Below are 13,650 nucleotides of genomic sequence, written 5' to 3' on the forward strand. Positions count from 1 at the left end.
CTTATTATTTTTTATTGTAGTGTTAGCAGTGGCAGCTTCATGTGGTCTAAAGGCGAGTTTGTCCTTCACTGTCATTGTAAATCTTTTGCCTTGATCCTATTGGGCAGTGAAATATTGAAAAATTCTTTATTATGGAGTTGAAATAGTAGTCGGGGTTTTGTGTGATTGATTTAACAATTTCACTTGTTTCTCGAGCCGTCGTAGGTTTTGCTGATTTTCAGCCAATGAAGAGTTTGGCTTAGAGTTTTGTATTGTTGCAGACCCCAGTTTCATTTTAAAGTTGTGTGCATTCATGTTGGTGAGAGGAGACTGCCATTGTTCTTTTGAGATTGTGGAGGTGCCTGAATCAGATGTTCAGGTTGCAGGTGAGAACGAGATGTACAGGGTATCTAAGAGGTGATTATACTGCGGCTGACTCAGTAGAAGCCAATACATCCACATTGCAGCATTCATGTAAGCCACTTCAATGCAGTGTGTTTTAAACCGCACAAATATATCTGCTGTCTGATGCATACCTTTTAGTTATAAGCCAGTTGGTACTGACAAGATAATACAGCTTGGACTGAAGAGTTTCTGCTACCTTTGCGAAGTTTACAGAATATCTGAGCATATATTTGAGGAAAACTTACTTCAATTTTAGACACTCCCAGTTTGGAGGTCATCAAGTCAAGTCCCAAGTACCAGACATCATGACTTTTGATCTGCCTATTTTAAACAGAGATGCAATAGCACAAGAGATTTTAGCACCAGCAACAAACCTGAGATGGAAGATAGACCAAAAGGTGACCTGGTGAGGGCATCTGGACCCAGGATTGGAGACAATCTAAAATTTTAAAATAACGAGTAAATAAAGATGTTATTATGGAAGGCTCTCATAGAGCGCCTCTAACATTTATTTCAGCTTCTGAAAGTCATAACTCACTGCTATGACATAGCAAGAGTTGATAACAACACTGGTTACCCACTGTTGTCTTGTCATAAAGGCCTTCCAGGCCAGTCTGACAGGGCTCTCCGTGAGCCTGACAGCGCAGCTCTGATTGTCTGCTTTAAAAGAAAGTACAAAGCACAGCTGCAGGAGGAGGAGGAAGATAGGCAAGGTGATCAGGAGTGGTTAGGGTTTGCAGGTAAGGTGTTTTTTTAAATTTTTTATTTGGAACATAGAGAAGAGGCTGTGTTATGTATGGTTCTCCCATTACTCCACTGCCCCTGGGTAGCAGTTGAAAGCGAGTGAAGGTAATTTTGGGGTCATACCTAAAATTATAGATGGCAAAATAGTGATTTGAAGGGGATGCTTTTCACCTCGAGGTTCTGAGTGACAGCATGGCCAACGCAGCCTTCGCTCTTGCTGTCTATTTGATATCACTCAGAACCGCTCGGTGAAATACATCCTCGTGATTCATTCTTACCCATCTATAATTCTACATGTTGATGGTAGCGTCCAACAAGTTCACTGTTTAGATCTATAATGAAGTGTGACCAGATAATTAGGAGGAGGAGCTGCAGGCGGCAGTTGTCCCGTTGAACAGAAGTCTGAAGAACATGGCCTGTACGTGTGGCATCCCAAGCAATCAGGAACACCGTTTGTCCTAGAGCAGATTCCTCAAGAGAATGATGGAGGCTGACCAGGGCAGACAAACAGTGCAGGGATTGATTATGTCTTGGAAAAGCACAGCTGGTTGTTTCTCATTTTTTAAAGACTTTTTGGCTATAATGTGTTCTTGTTTAGTCTGCAGGCCATGTTGTTGTGGTTTTAGCTGTGTCTGCAGTGAGGTTTAACGAGAAGAGCGGTTTCTGCTGAAAATTACTGCCGGGGATAAAGGATGGGCGAACACTGTTATTATGGTGCCTTGCTGTGATTTCACCCACAGTCCAGCCTCAGACTATAAACATCTGTTTCTTTTTCGATGTTTCGCTTTGAAGGTTCAAAATGGCAACTCTGTGTAATGGCCCAGGAGAGTAAGAATAGTGGTAATTCGGGCATAACTAAAATTCTTTATTTCGCTGAGAAAGAATGGATGGTTTATCGAGAAACTCAGGCTTGTGTGGCGCACACTGAGCAACGAATTGTGTTCGATTGTGAAATTATCCTCTGCGTAAATCCTTGGGTCTATGGGAAATGTGTGATCCTCAATAGGTAACTGATCCCTCAATCCCGAGCACTCTCGTCTTTCTAGAACCCGTAAATGGTAGAATTAACAGAGGCTAAGCCCTAGGATTAGACCATGTATGAAAAACTGACAGTTTCATTGACCTCCCTGAGTAAAGTTGCTCTGTCTCAGTAGAGAGGCAGCAGCACTGCCAGCTAGTTCCGTAAATCAACCTTGCCCTTAGACAAGAAGGTGAGTTTCATCCGGCAACACACCACTTTATTGGGATCTTGTGACATTCCCAACGTCTGTGCCAATGATTCATGCATTTGTTTTTTAGTGTCGGAGCCAGTGCAATAAGTACTTTTTATGTAGATCCTGCCACAATCTCGTTTCTCTCTAGGCACTTGACCAAAAGGTGTTCTTGGTACTTAACTCGTGGATACTGATTTCAAATGGCTCCAGTACGATGAAAGGCTGACTGCACTTTCTGGAATCAACATGTGTCCTGCAGGTCCATGGATGGACGCTGGAGCCAGCAAGCAGTTTTACTCCGTTTGCTCACCAACAGCTCAACTTGGGAAAACAGCGTCTAAGGGTTCCATCTACTTGTGCGTTGTGGATGCATAATACCTTTAACATAGTCACCGATTAAAAAATAGTGCTGCTAATCACATGCACTTCTTTTGTCAAATTGGCCCTAGAACATCCTCATTGTATTGTAAAGAAAGCAGGGAGGCAGTCGTTTTTTTTAGAACCACTGTCTAAAATGAGAGTGATGCTGAAAGCTTTATGGAGGTCCATGTACTGATTCCATCAAAGGTTGTGGCTGAGCAATGTTTTGGTTTATGGGAGTCGTGAACCACATAGAGCCCTTTTTGTCTCACTTCCTTGTATACAATTCTTGAGAGTCTTCGGGAAGGAAAGAGCAAGAGGTTGTATCCCTGAAAGATGCATTGGTGTTCTTTCTTGGTAAAGATGGAGCGACATAATTACACCGTAACTGTCTAGAGGACAGAACATTGAACTGTGTTCATGGTTTATTGGCCGCTTATGTCCCTTCCCTCCCCATAGCGGTTCTTGCTTCCTGTCTCACAGTCGGGGTCATGACCTTTTTTCACATCTCACCCTCATTTGTGGATTTATTATAATTGTGCACAGTACACAAACTTAGAATTTGGGCACTTCCGCATTGAAAGATGCTCCTCGCTAGGGACATTGTAATCGCTGGAGAAATGTGATGTTGTGTAGACTATAGTTTTTCATGCTCGCCTCTTTAGCCATGCGCAAGGAATGCCCTAGCCATTAAATGATTCCAGAACAGGTTAGTTTGGCTAGAAGAGCTTGGATTCGTAGGGTCATAGCCAGAGACTGAGCGCCTAAGGCTACCACGCCATGCCCTGGTCAGTCCTCTCCTCCAACTCTTAGTTTTCACTGTTTGCAGAAGCGATTTATCCTCGGGTACAACCCATAAGCATCCTGGACATTATGAGCCGGAGGCCATAGAGTCACTGCCACACTAACTAGTGTTAAACAAGCATCTGCAGTCATGGGGGTCTTATGAGTATAGTTCCATGAGTTTGTGTTAAAATCAGTATTTCAAAGTGGAACTCATTTCTGATCTTTCACGGGTTTTACACCCTGCTTAACTGTGTTATATGGACCCTAATCTTTTTACCTCTGAAATCTCAAAAAATAGGTAAAGCCCACAACTAGACTTTCTTTGTTCAATTGAAGGTCGTTCTAGTGACACTCAGTTTGTGTTCTGAGAGTGCCCACTGGATGATTGGCCCTTGGCGTGTAGGCGAAGTCCCTGCCAAACCATAAACTTAACCCCTCATCCATTGTGTGTGACATGGGAATGTGGGTAAATGAGTTGCGCTGAGTAACATAGCCGCAGCTTCCAGAGCGAAGAAGTTTTGTTGGTGTTATACAATAATAGACAAGCTTTCCGAACTCTCAACTAGTTTTTTTATCAGCTTAAGTCTGCTTTAAATGTGACATGTTAAATAAACCCCACATTTCGTTGAACTGCTCTTCATAGTTACTGGATCATAGATTTGTCCACTTTCATTTAGAACGTCAGTTTCCAGCTTTCACCCAATTATTTTCTGACCATTTTAGGAAACTCTTTTGGGACCGGCACTCTATTGACACTCCTTGTGCACTCTAATATCCACACAGATCTCAGCTCTTACACTTTAGCTGCACTGGAGCTGCTGTGGCATCCCAATGCCACAGAGAGGATGAGCAGCGTCGGTGTCCTGAGAGTTCAAGCACTGTATACATTTAACGATGATGATGGTCTGCATGAGGTTTTAGTATGGATTGCACATCCACATGCAGGTCTTATGCTGCTGAACTGATATTTTCTTGCAGTCTCTGACATTCCACTTACAGAACTGCTGAAGGTAGAAATATTTTCCCTGACACTTATGGCCGCCCAGGAATGAATGCTTGTCGGGGTGCTTTGTGATCTTGTCAGTGGTATGGCGCACCATATAAATGCCACAGTACAATAGAATAGGTGCACTAACATACTCTACTTTTACTTACATGCACTGTTGCTAAAAAATAACCTCACTGTATTTTTTTTTTTTGCTGTAAACCCACTGAATTTAAAACGTTAAATATTTTAATGTCAAAGTTATACAGGGTGTCATCCAGGGTAGTGTATCGTGCCATAAAAGCATATTGTAAGAAAGTGCAATTTTTGACATCGTTACCCCCACTTTTTGCCTTGTATCTGATGCTGCTTTGACCGAAGGTCTACTGGCCAGTTCCCCAGCACCAGTGTTCTTTCACTAAAACTGTACCGTTGTTCCACAATTGGCACCCCTTTATGATTCCTGTAAGTTCTTAGTAAGTGGTACCCCTGGTACCTAGGGCCTTGGAATTAAAGTGGTAGGTCCCTAAGGGCCACAGCACGAATTGTGCCACCCTAGAAGGCCCCGGGTACCTAGGGCCTTGAAACTAAAGAGGATCCCTAAGGGCTGCAGCATGAATTGTGCCACTCTAAGGGACCCCCCCCAACAAGCTCATGAAAACTGCCATTGCAGCTTGCGTTTCTTGGTGCAACAAAAAAGCAAACTGTTGACGTGGCACACATCTCTGTGTGCCATGCCTACCCAGCACTGCATGTGGTATAGGTAAGTCACCCCTATGGCGGGCCTAACAGCCCTAAGGCAGGGTGCACTGTACCCATGTGTGGACATATCATCATGAGTGGACATGTCCCTGTGATTTTTAAGTTCCCCATGGATACCACGAGTACACAGGGAAGCCATACGAGTCCATGGGCTGGACACCCGTGATTACTAGTTTACAAGCTACATGATGGCTTCACTGTACCCCAACGTGTTTGTTACCCAACACCTCGTCTTGATAGACCCATACTGAGGCCTTTGCTGGATTTATTGGTAAATGCATCCAGAGGGCACCGTAGAGGTGCCCCCTGAAAACCTACTGATCCCTAGTGTGTTCACTGACTGGTCTCGACCAACCAGTCAACCTAGACACATTTCTGACCCCCCTGAGGTGAGATGCTTTGCTCTTGGAGGTCAGGAACAAAGCCTGCTCTGGGCAGAGTAGCCCACACCTCCTCCAAGCAGGAACTGCATTTCAGTTCGGAAAGACTCAAAGGCCCTGCTGCCTTTGTTATACGACCCAGGTCTCTCCAGAGAGTGGAGATGCCCACCCTCCGTCCTGGCCAATCGTTTTGGTGGCACGACAGATGGGAAAATTAGTAAGATTAGGAGGTGGGTCCACATCAAGCCAGCACATCCCATAAGGTGGACTAGCTGATGTGATCCCCACTTTTGAGATTCCTCCATTTTGTTTTCGATGGAATTACCATTCTAGGGTCAAGGTTATGCCCGCTTCCCACAGGAAGTGGTCATATAGAGGGTGTAGACATCCTAATGGTAGGCAGCCCATTGGCTACTACCTGTCCCTCCCCTTAAAGCCCCTAAATTGAGTATCTAGGTGTCTCCACTGGACCTAAGAACTTAGATTTGACAGATCTAAAGAAGAAGAATGAAGAAGAGTCACTGCCTGGCGAGAACTGCAACAGAACTGTAGGCTTTTGGCACGAAACTCTGCACGTCCTCAGCCCTTACTCGACAATCGCAAGAGGGTGACTTGTCCTGTGAGCTGGAGAACTGCCAAAGCCTTGGGTAGCCTGCCAGCACTTTGAAAATCACTTACAGGTTTTCCTTGGCGTAGAGAAGCTACTCCCTGCAGCCAACAGGCACCGACAAGGGGATTCCAGTCCATCGCCTTGCAGGTCCCTTGCCCGACGGATGCCACAGACGACCAGGAGAAGGTACTCTTGCTCTGGAACGTCAGATCTGTCTCCCCACCGAGTGCGAAGACACCAGGGCCAACCGAAGCCATGCAGCGTCAACCCCTGGGGTACCGGACACCCTGCACCAAGCACCAACAGTGAGAGTCAAGTCGGATTATCACTGCACCTCGACCGAGCAGCCGTCAAGGGACGTCAGCTACACTGAGACCCACTTCATGAGTGGCCCAGCAGACCTGATTTTGCCTTTGCAAGCTGTTTGCTTCTAACTGCAAGGAGCATCTTTGCACACCATCCCAGCCGCCCTAACCACTCTGCACCAGAGCCGACCGGCCTGGGTCTCGAAGAACCGGCTGTGCCCCCTTGCTCCAATACCTTTTGCAACCAAAGCCTCCGTTTGGGAGCTCTAGGCTTGTCCTCAAGTACCCCTGTGCAGCCTTTTTCCAGGTGCCTCCCCTTCACCGTAGCGTGCTTAGCTACAACCTCACCAGCACCTGGATCTCATTGAAACCAGGGCTGCTCCCGAAGAACCTCTGGTAGTACTTTGGACCTTGGCCCACTACGACTCCGAACCCTGAAGGTGAACCCCGGAACCCACTGTACCTAACTTTATGCGTCTCTGACTTTTCCTCCCATAGGATTGCAATGTGTGTAAAAGCACACAGGTCTTAACGTTTTACTTACCTGTGATTATTGCTAACGAAAACAGTGCTTACCTTTGAACGAAGTTCTTGGTTTTGAAACGTATATAAAAAGAAGTGTTATTTTTCTAATTTGGTCTCGGATTTATTCTTTGAGTGTGTCTCTCATTTATTGCCTCTGTGAGTACAACAATTGCTTAGCACTACCCTCTGATAAGCCTAACTGCTCGCCCACACTACCACAAAAGAGAGCGTTATTATTATCTACTTTGGCCTCTGTAATCCAATTGGGGACCCACTGGACTCAATATACTTCTTTTTAGTGCACTAATATAGAGTTCCAGCTTCCTACACATATGTCCAATTTGATAGACCCTATTGTAGAATACACCACATGTCGACTTCATTTTCAAAGTACAAAATACTGGCTGTAAAAAATCTGGTCACAACCAGTATTTTTGCGACCAGTAAGGACGTTTACGACCCAATTAATTTCCTAATCGGTCAGTCCTCAAAAAATGTTGTTTTGTTGTGGGTCCGAATCCAGTCCAACTCATGAATGTTAATGAGGTAGGATTTGCATTACATCATTTCATCAACTTCTGGCGCATTTGTGTGTTGGAAATATTTTGAGTCCAAAACTGGATGCTTGTCTCTTTGTATAAACTTTCCAATAAACACTCTGTAAGAATGCCCAAGAAGAGATTACCACTAATACCGAAATTCAGATACGTATGCAGTTTTTAGACCTCTTTGGGTACACCCCATTCGCCTACACACAAATATTGGTGTTTTTTAGGTCTCGCCTGACCCAGCGCCTGCGCTGGTCTGGCGAGACTTTTTGAGAGGGCTCCAAAAAGTGCAACCAGGCCAGCCTAGAGCTACAGTGCATGTGCGCGGGCGCGCGCACCGTGCTTGACCGGTATTACTTTCACTTTCACGGCCGCTTTGATGTTTGATCGCGATCACTTTCGCGGCCACACGTCCGTTTGTTTATCCTTTCAGGGAAATTCCCCCTAGAGGTAGTCAGGGAGCGTAGTGCTCTCTTTACCTTGGTGTTAGGCTGCATTTACTGCCAAATTGTTCTTAAAGGGATACGTGACCATTATAAATTCACGCTGCTCATCACAGCTGCTGAGCCTTCCTTATTTATAGACGTATTTTTCAGTGTCCGTCCTCTTTCTTGTGTATGATGTTTTAAAAGCCTGCACGTTAAATTCAGCTCACTTGTCTAGCGATGGCATTTCCCACACACATGAAGGAGTGACACATCTACTGGACAAGTTGGTTGGTTCAAGTAGCGCCTGCGAAGCTTCAACCAACTTCCGGTTGTGCAGCCTGATTATTTTATATCATGCTGACCAATAAAAAAAAAAGTAAGGCGCGATTTAACTTTGTATACTGCTCGCAGTGGGGTGCGGTGGTTTCTCTTTCAACTCTTTGACAGGCTGCCACTTTCACGGCAGTGGGACCGGCGGCAAACTCGAGTTCCCTGGATGAAGGCAGTGTGACATCTCCGCAACTGGCAGTGTCCTCCTTCCTGACACAGTAACCGAAGACAAAGGACAGGGCTGAAACTTTCTCACCTTGAAAAACAGCAACTGTGTAGTCCCACCACTCGTCCCTATAATCTACCATATAGCACTGCTCAGAAAGACCAGTATGTATCTCCTTGGTAAACAAAATGCCTCATGGAATTTCTAGGTGTTTGGTTCTCCCTTCTTCAACTACAGCAATCCAGACAATAAACTTCCACTGTCTATGAAGATATTCTCACCCCCAATCGGATGAATTCCACTTTACTGTGTTAATCAATGCTGAGAGGCAATCTTTGAGGGTAAACGTAGGAAGACGTACATCTACTCCAGCATTTATAGAATCTCTTTTTTAGTGTTTGCTTTACAAAGCTGCCAAGGTTTAAGATTGCTGTGTGTGACATTTTCATAATCTCACTTTGATTATAAGTGACATTTCAACGACTATGAGTGACACTTTCTCATGAGCAAAATCAAGCAATGAAGACGGGGAAAACATAAATATCAGAAATCCACCCATTTGAGCAACGAGAAACTCTAAATGAACTGCAGCAAAGCATAAGAAATAATTGTTATATGACTTTCATTTATCATACTTTAGCCAAAATTGCAGAAAATAGATAAAGCTGTCTGGAAGACGTTTATAATTGAATTCTAATCAGCTGAGTGACTCGCAGATTCACTGGACTGCCATCGCCCACATGAGCATAAACATGGCAACACTGGAAAGCAGAGTGTGAGGCACTAAATAAGGTCATAACTAGGCTGATAGCAAAGTGTCACTGACCTGACTTGCAGAACACTTTCTTTCGAGGAAGGCGACGAGCTGGCACTGCAACAATGTACACAAGCACCAGACTGTGCGGGTGTGTGTACCTTTGGGACATGAGGGGTATGGCTATGAGCGACTGGGCGACAGTGCAGGAACTGCCCCAGCTGTAGATATGGAGAGTTTTTTTCCCACAAGGGCACTGTTTTAAATACTATACAACACCCAGTACTGTACTCTGTAATCCAGCTCTATGCCTCACTGTCTGCCCCAATACACACCTGCTTACCTGATCTCTCATCCAGCTTCCTGTGTTTGTTGGAGTGCATGGTATACATCCATGGGATGTTAAAGGACAGATAAGTGTCACTGATGGTTAAATGCTCATCAACTAACTCACACTCAGTAGTAATTGGGCACACTGACTCTGACCTGTCCTCCTGACGTCGGTGATATCGGTGTCTCGGGTGCCCTTAGTAACTTATTTATTTATTTATGCAATTTTATATAGCGCAGACTGTACCCAAAGGTATCAAGAGCACTTTACAATTTAATCAAGTACGTTACATGAGGAGATTTACAAACTTACACGTTACAGATACAAATGGGATACTTGAAAAAGTAAAATAAGAGGTGGCAATCACAGCAACAAAACAAAAAAACAAGCATTTGCAATGCAATAGCTCTCCCTTTTGCGAGAGTTTGAGCTATTCGCATTGTAAATGACAATGCCTTTTATTTATGTGTTTTGAAAACTTGCAAGAGGGGCGTAAACATGCACTCTGTACTTATAGCCTTTGCTTACGAGAAGCAAGGCTGGCAATAACAGCGCCAATTTTATTGCCAGCCTTGCTTCTCGTAAGCAAGGAATATCTGTACAAAGTGCTTATTTACACACCGCTTGCAGGTTTTCAAAACACATAAATAAAAGGCATAGTCATTTACAATGCCAATAGCTCAAACTCTTGCAAATGCGAGACCTATTGCATTGCAAATGCTTGTTTTCCTTCTTTATACCACTTTTTTCTAATTTGAGAATAACCTAGTAAGAAATGGGGAAGTGTCTCTGGTTTTTTTTTTACTCCAGCTAGCATTACCATGCTAAGTACTTTCTCTTAGATTTTCACTTTTTTCTTTTTTTTTTGCTGTTTTAAGATTATCAATCACTGTCTGCACAACATTTTCGAGACACCTAACATCTATCAATTACTACCCTACAGCTCCACAGATTTACCAGTGACTAAATATGAAGTTCTCCTCATTAATGTGCCTGGAGGTTTAGTGACCCCTGGAACACGGTATTGGTCTAAGTAATAAGGGTGAATGATTATGTGCCACTGGGTGATTTTTTTCGGTATTTTCTAAGACTTCCTTGTTTTCACCTAATGTTAGTTTTTGTTAAAGACATGACTGTGCTTTGAAAAAAATACTTTCTATTAATATTGTTTTTGCCAAGCTCCGGTTTGCAATCCCACTGTTTCCTGTTCATGTTCTCTGTGTATGTTCCAAGCCATTCCATCAAAATGTCATCTGCATACTCATCAATAACGCACTTGACAATGTATTACACCACTGAGGTATTTTGCCATGATTGGTCAGCTGACTGCCACATGAATAGGTCATGAAGTTTTTTCTTTGTATGCGAGGTCATATTTATGTGAGGAATAAATAGTCAAATAGTTGTCAGTCAAGATCATATTACTCAGATATTATGATGGTAACTGAATGCTTAAAAAGCGTGTTTCTTGCTGTGTTTGGGCTTCTTATGTTTTGTTTAGGAAAGCAAAGCAGTTATTGAAAAGTTAAAGTTGTGATAAGCTAACGATTGAAGAGTTCATCTTAGGATGCCGTTTAAGAAAAATGCGAAATCTACTGCGGGCTAGGTTAATTTATTTTCAAAAATTCTTATATGACTGCATTAAGTAAGACAGTCAACTCTGACAAATGGGATTCGTTAAAGGCCCAAATTTCTTCTGGTTAGGTTTATTTTGTTTGGCTTGTGGAAAAAGAGGATGCAGTTTAACATTTTTAACAGGAAGTGCTGTAGCTGTTTGAGTAGCTTATCTGTTGTTTATGTTTTTGGGCGCCTGCATGGGTGTATTGTGGATCTCATTAGTTAGTAAAGCCACCATCTTTCTGTGTGCTGTGGTGTCTTTAACTGAAAGAAAGAGCTATGGAATCACATTCAGTAGTAGTTCCAAGGTTGGTGTAATATGTACTTCCTGTACTGTGTAGAGCGACTTCCTAAAAACATCGTATCAGCTGGATTTGGAACTTATGTGACATTATACCTGAGTTGCTGTTTCCTGTTCAGTAATCTCATTGCCAGAATACCTTCTTCAATTCCTTTCTCATTTAGTAAACTCATTTTACTGTGTACCCTTTTTCGCTCTTTCCTGAATTTGTAATTCCCTAAACTTATTGCCAACGTACCTTTTGCAGAATGCCGTCTGCTATCCCAGGATCTCTGGGTTTGAATTGTCGTTGAATGCATGGGATTCCCAAATCGTGGGTTCCTACACTGGAAATCCATGTGCTGCCTTTGCACTCAGGCAGTAATTTAATGTCGTTGTTTAAAGAAACTTTGTGTGAGGGCAGTTGTACTTTGTGTCCTGATAGAGCCCTGAAATATGTGTTACCATTTCATTCCACCATTTGGCCTCCAAGTGATGGTATTGTCACTGAAACGCATTTGATCGCCAATTGGTTGGTTTATTTCTTCAAAGAAAGTGGATCTGGTTTTTATAGACAATATGATATAAAATATCTATGATAGAAATTAAGACTTTACCCTATGCGGCTCTGAAGAGAAGCATTGAGTGTTACGTTAAGGAGGATGGCTCATTTGGGCACCATTATACTCACTAGCATGAGGAGACAGATATGTTCACCCATTTCTGCCGCAATCTTAACTATGTAATGTAATATGAATGCTCAAGCATTTAATTCCTAGATAACATTGTCTTGCCCTTGATAGTAGTGCTATACTTCTTTGTTTTGATTCCACTGGGACACATTTTAGAAGTGCACTGAAAACAACAGCTTTGCCACTTCAGTCTCCAATCGCTGATGTCCTGAGAATCCAGGAAAAGTTCAATATTAGCAGGACATCATTTTTCAAGAGCGGGAGACAATCTTCACTAATTGCCTAAAATCCTTAAAGTGGATTGCAATGCTTTGAGCCTACTATTGGTTTCCGTTGGATTCTACCCCAGTTCACCAAATCTAAAGCAGAGAAAAAAAACCTGCACAATGATACTTATACTGATGTTTAGAAACTTTAATAATTTTTGTCTAGTTAGTAAATCTGTGGCTTACTTTCTTCCTCAGTGTTTTCCTAAAAATGTACCTTATTTCTACGTGAATCCAGAAATACTTTTTCCAGTCTTTTAATATCTCATGCAAAATGTAGTGGAGTGCAAATACTTCTGAGTGTAGATGTCCAAACAGTGCTTTTATCTTTTTGCCCTATTTAGTGATCCCACCATTGAGGTCTGAGTTTGTACCGATCACCAACTGGAAAAGCTGTACCAATTACATGTATGGCATCATATTCGCTTCATGATTCTTCTTTTCCGTGAATAATCTGGTTTTGTCTTTGTTCCATGAATATCTCACAAACATGACCCCTTGACATTTCTTTTCCTCAGCTCGCTCTACAAAAAGTTATAATTCATAAGGTAGTGGCTAGACCTGCAGACTGCCTTGACTGACACATCCCTTCTGCTAGTTTTACCTCCCTAATCCTGATGGGCATGAAGTAGTTGGAATGTAAGGACCTAGTACGTTTTCTGAATAAACGTTTCTCTAGAGACCGTTGTGACAAATGTTGTTTATGTCTTCTGAACTTTTCATCTTTTGAATGGTAAGGTCAAGTTTATATAAATTAACATATACAATGACTTAGAGGATATAAGTTGATATTTTATATTACACTCACATCATAGTACATAGGATAGCGTGAGAAAGAGCGATGTAGAAAATTAAGGTAATGAAAGAGTGCCAAAGTGGCTCGAAATAGATAATGAGCACTTTGTCAGCAAGCTATCATTTACAGCTTTGCCAGACAGTTTTACTCAAACTGTTACCCAAACGTCTTAATTGGTCCATAACCTACTGCAGTCGTCGGAACTACTTGTCTGGTAATGTTGCTCCCTTTAGACATAATAGTGTAGAGAAACCCATTTTCAGTTGATCCTCCCTCTTCAAAGCTCTAGAATTACAGGGTTATTGGGTTTGACGTGTCTTAAGGGAGGCCAAAAGACCAAAAGAGGAGTATTTATGGAGAGGAGACACCAGATAGTCTGTATTTACG

The 13,650-nt window shown here is 42.8% G+C and overlaps 1 protein-coding gene across 7 annotated transcripts in view; it reads left to right on the plus strand.

Annotated features, from left to right (window-relative positions):
* The window catches only part of NCAM1 (neural cell adhesion molecule 1), a 723,973-nt gene that overhangs the window by 463,257 nt on the left and 247,066 nt on the right, over positions 1-13,650 (plus strand). The window lies entirely within an intron of this gene.

Source organism: Triturus cristatus, chromosome 3_2 (genome assembly GCF_964204655.1).
Source record: "Triturus cristatus chromosome 3_2, aTriCri1.1, whole genome shotgun sequence".
Taxonomy (NCBI): Eukaryota; Metazoa; Chordata; class Amphibia; order Caudata; family Salamandridae; genus Triturus; species Triturus cristatus.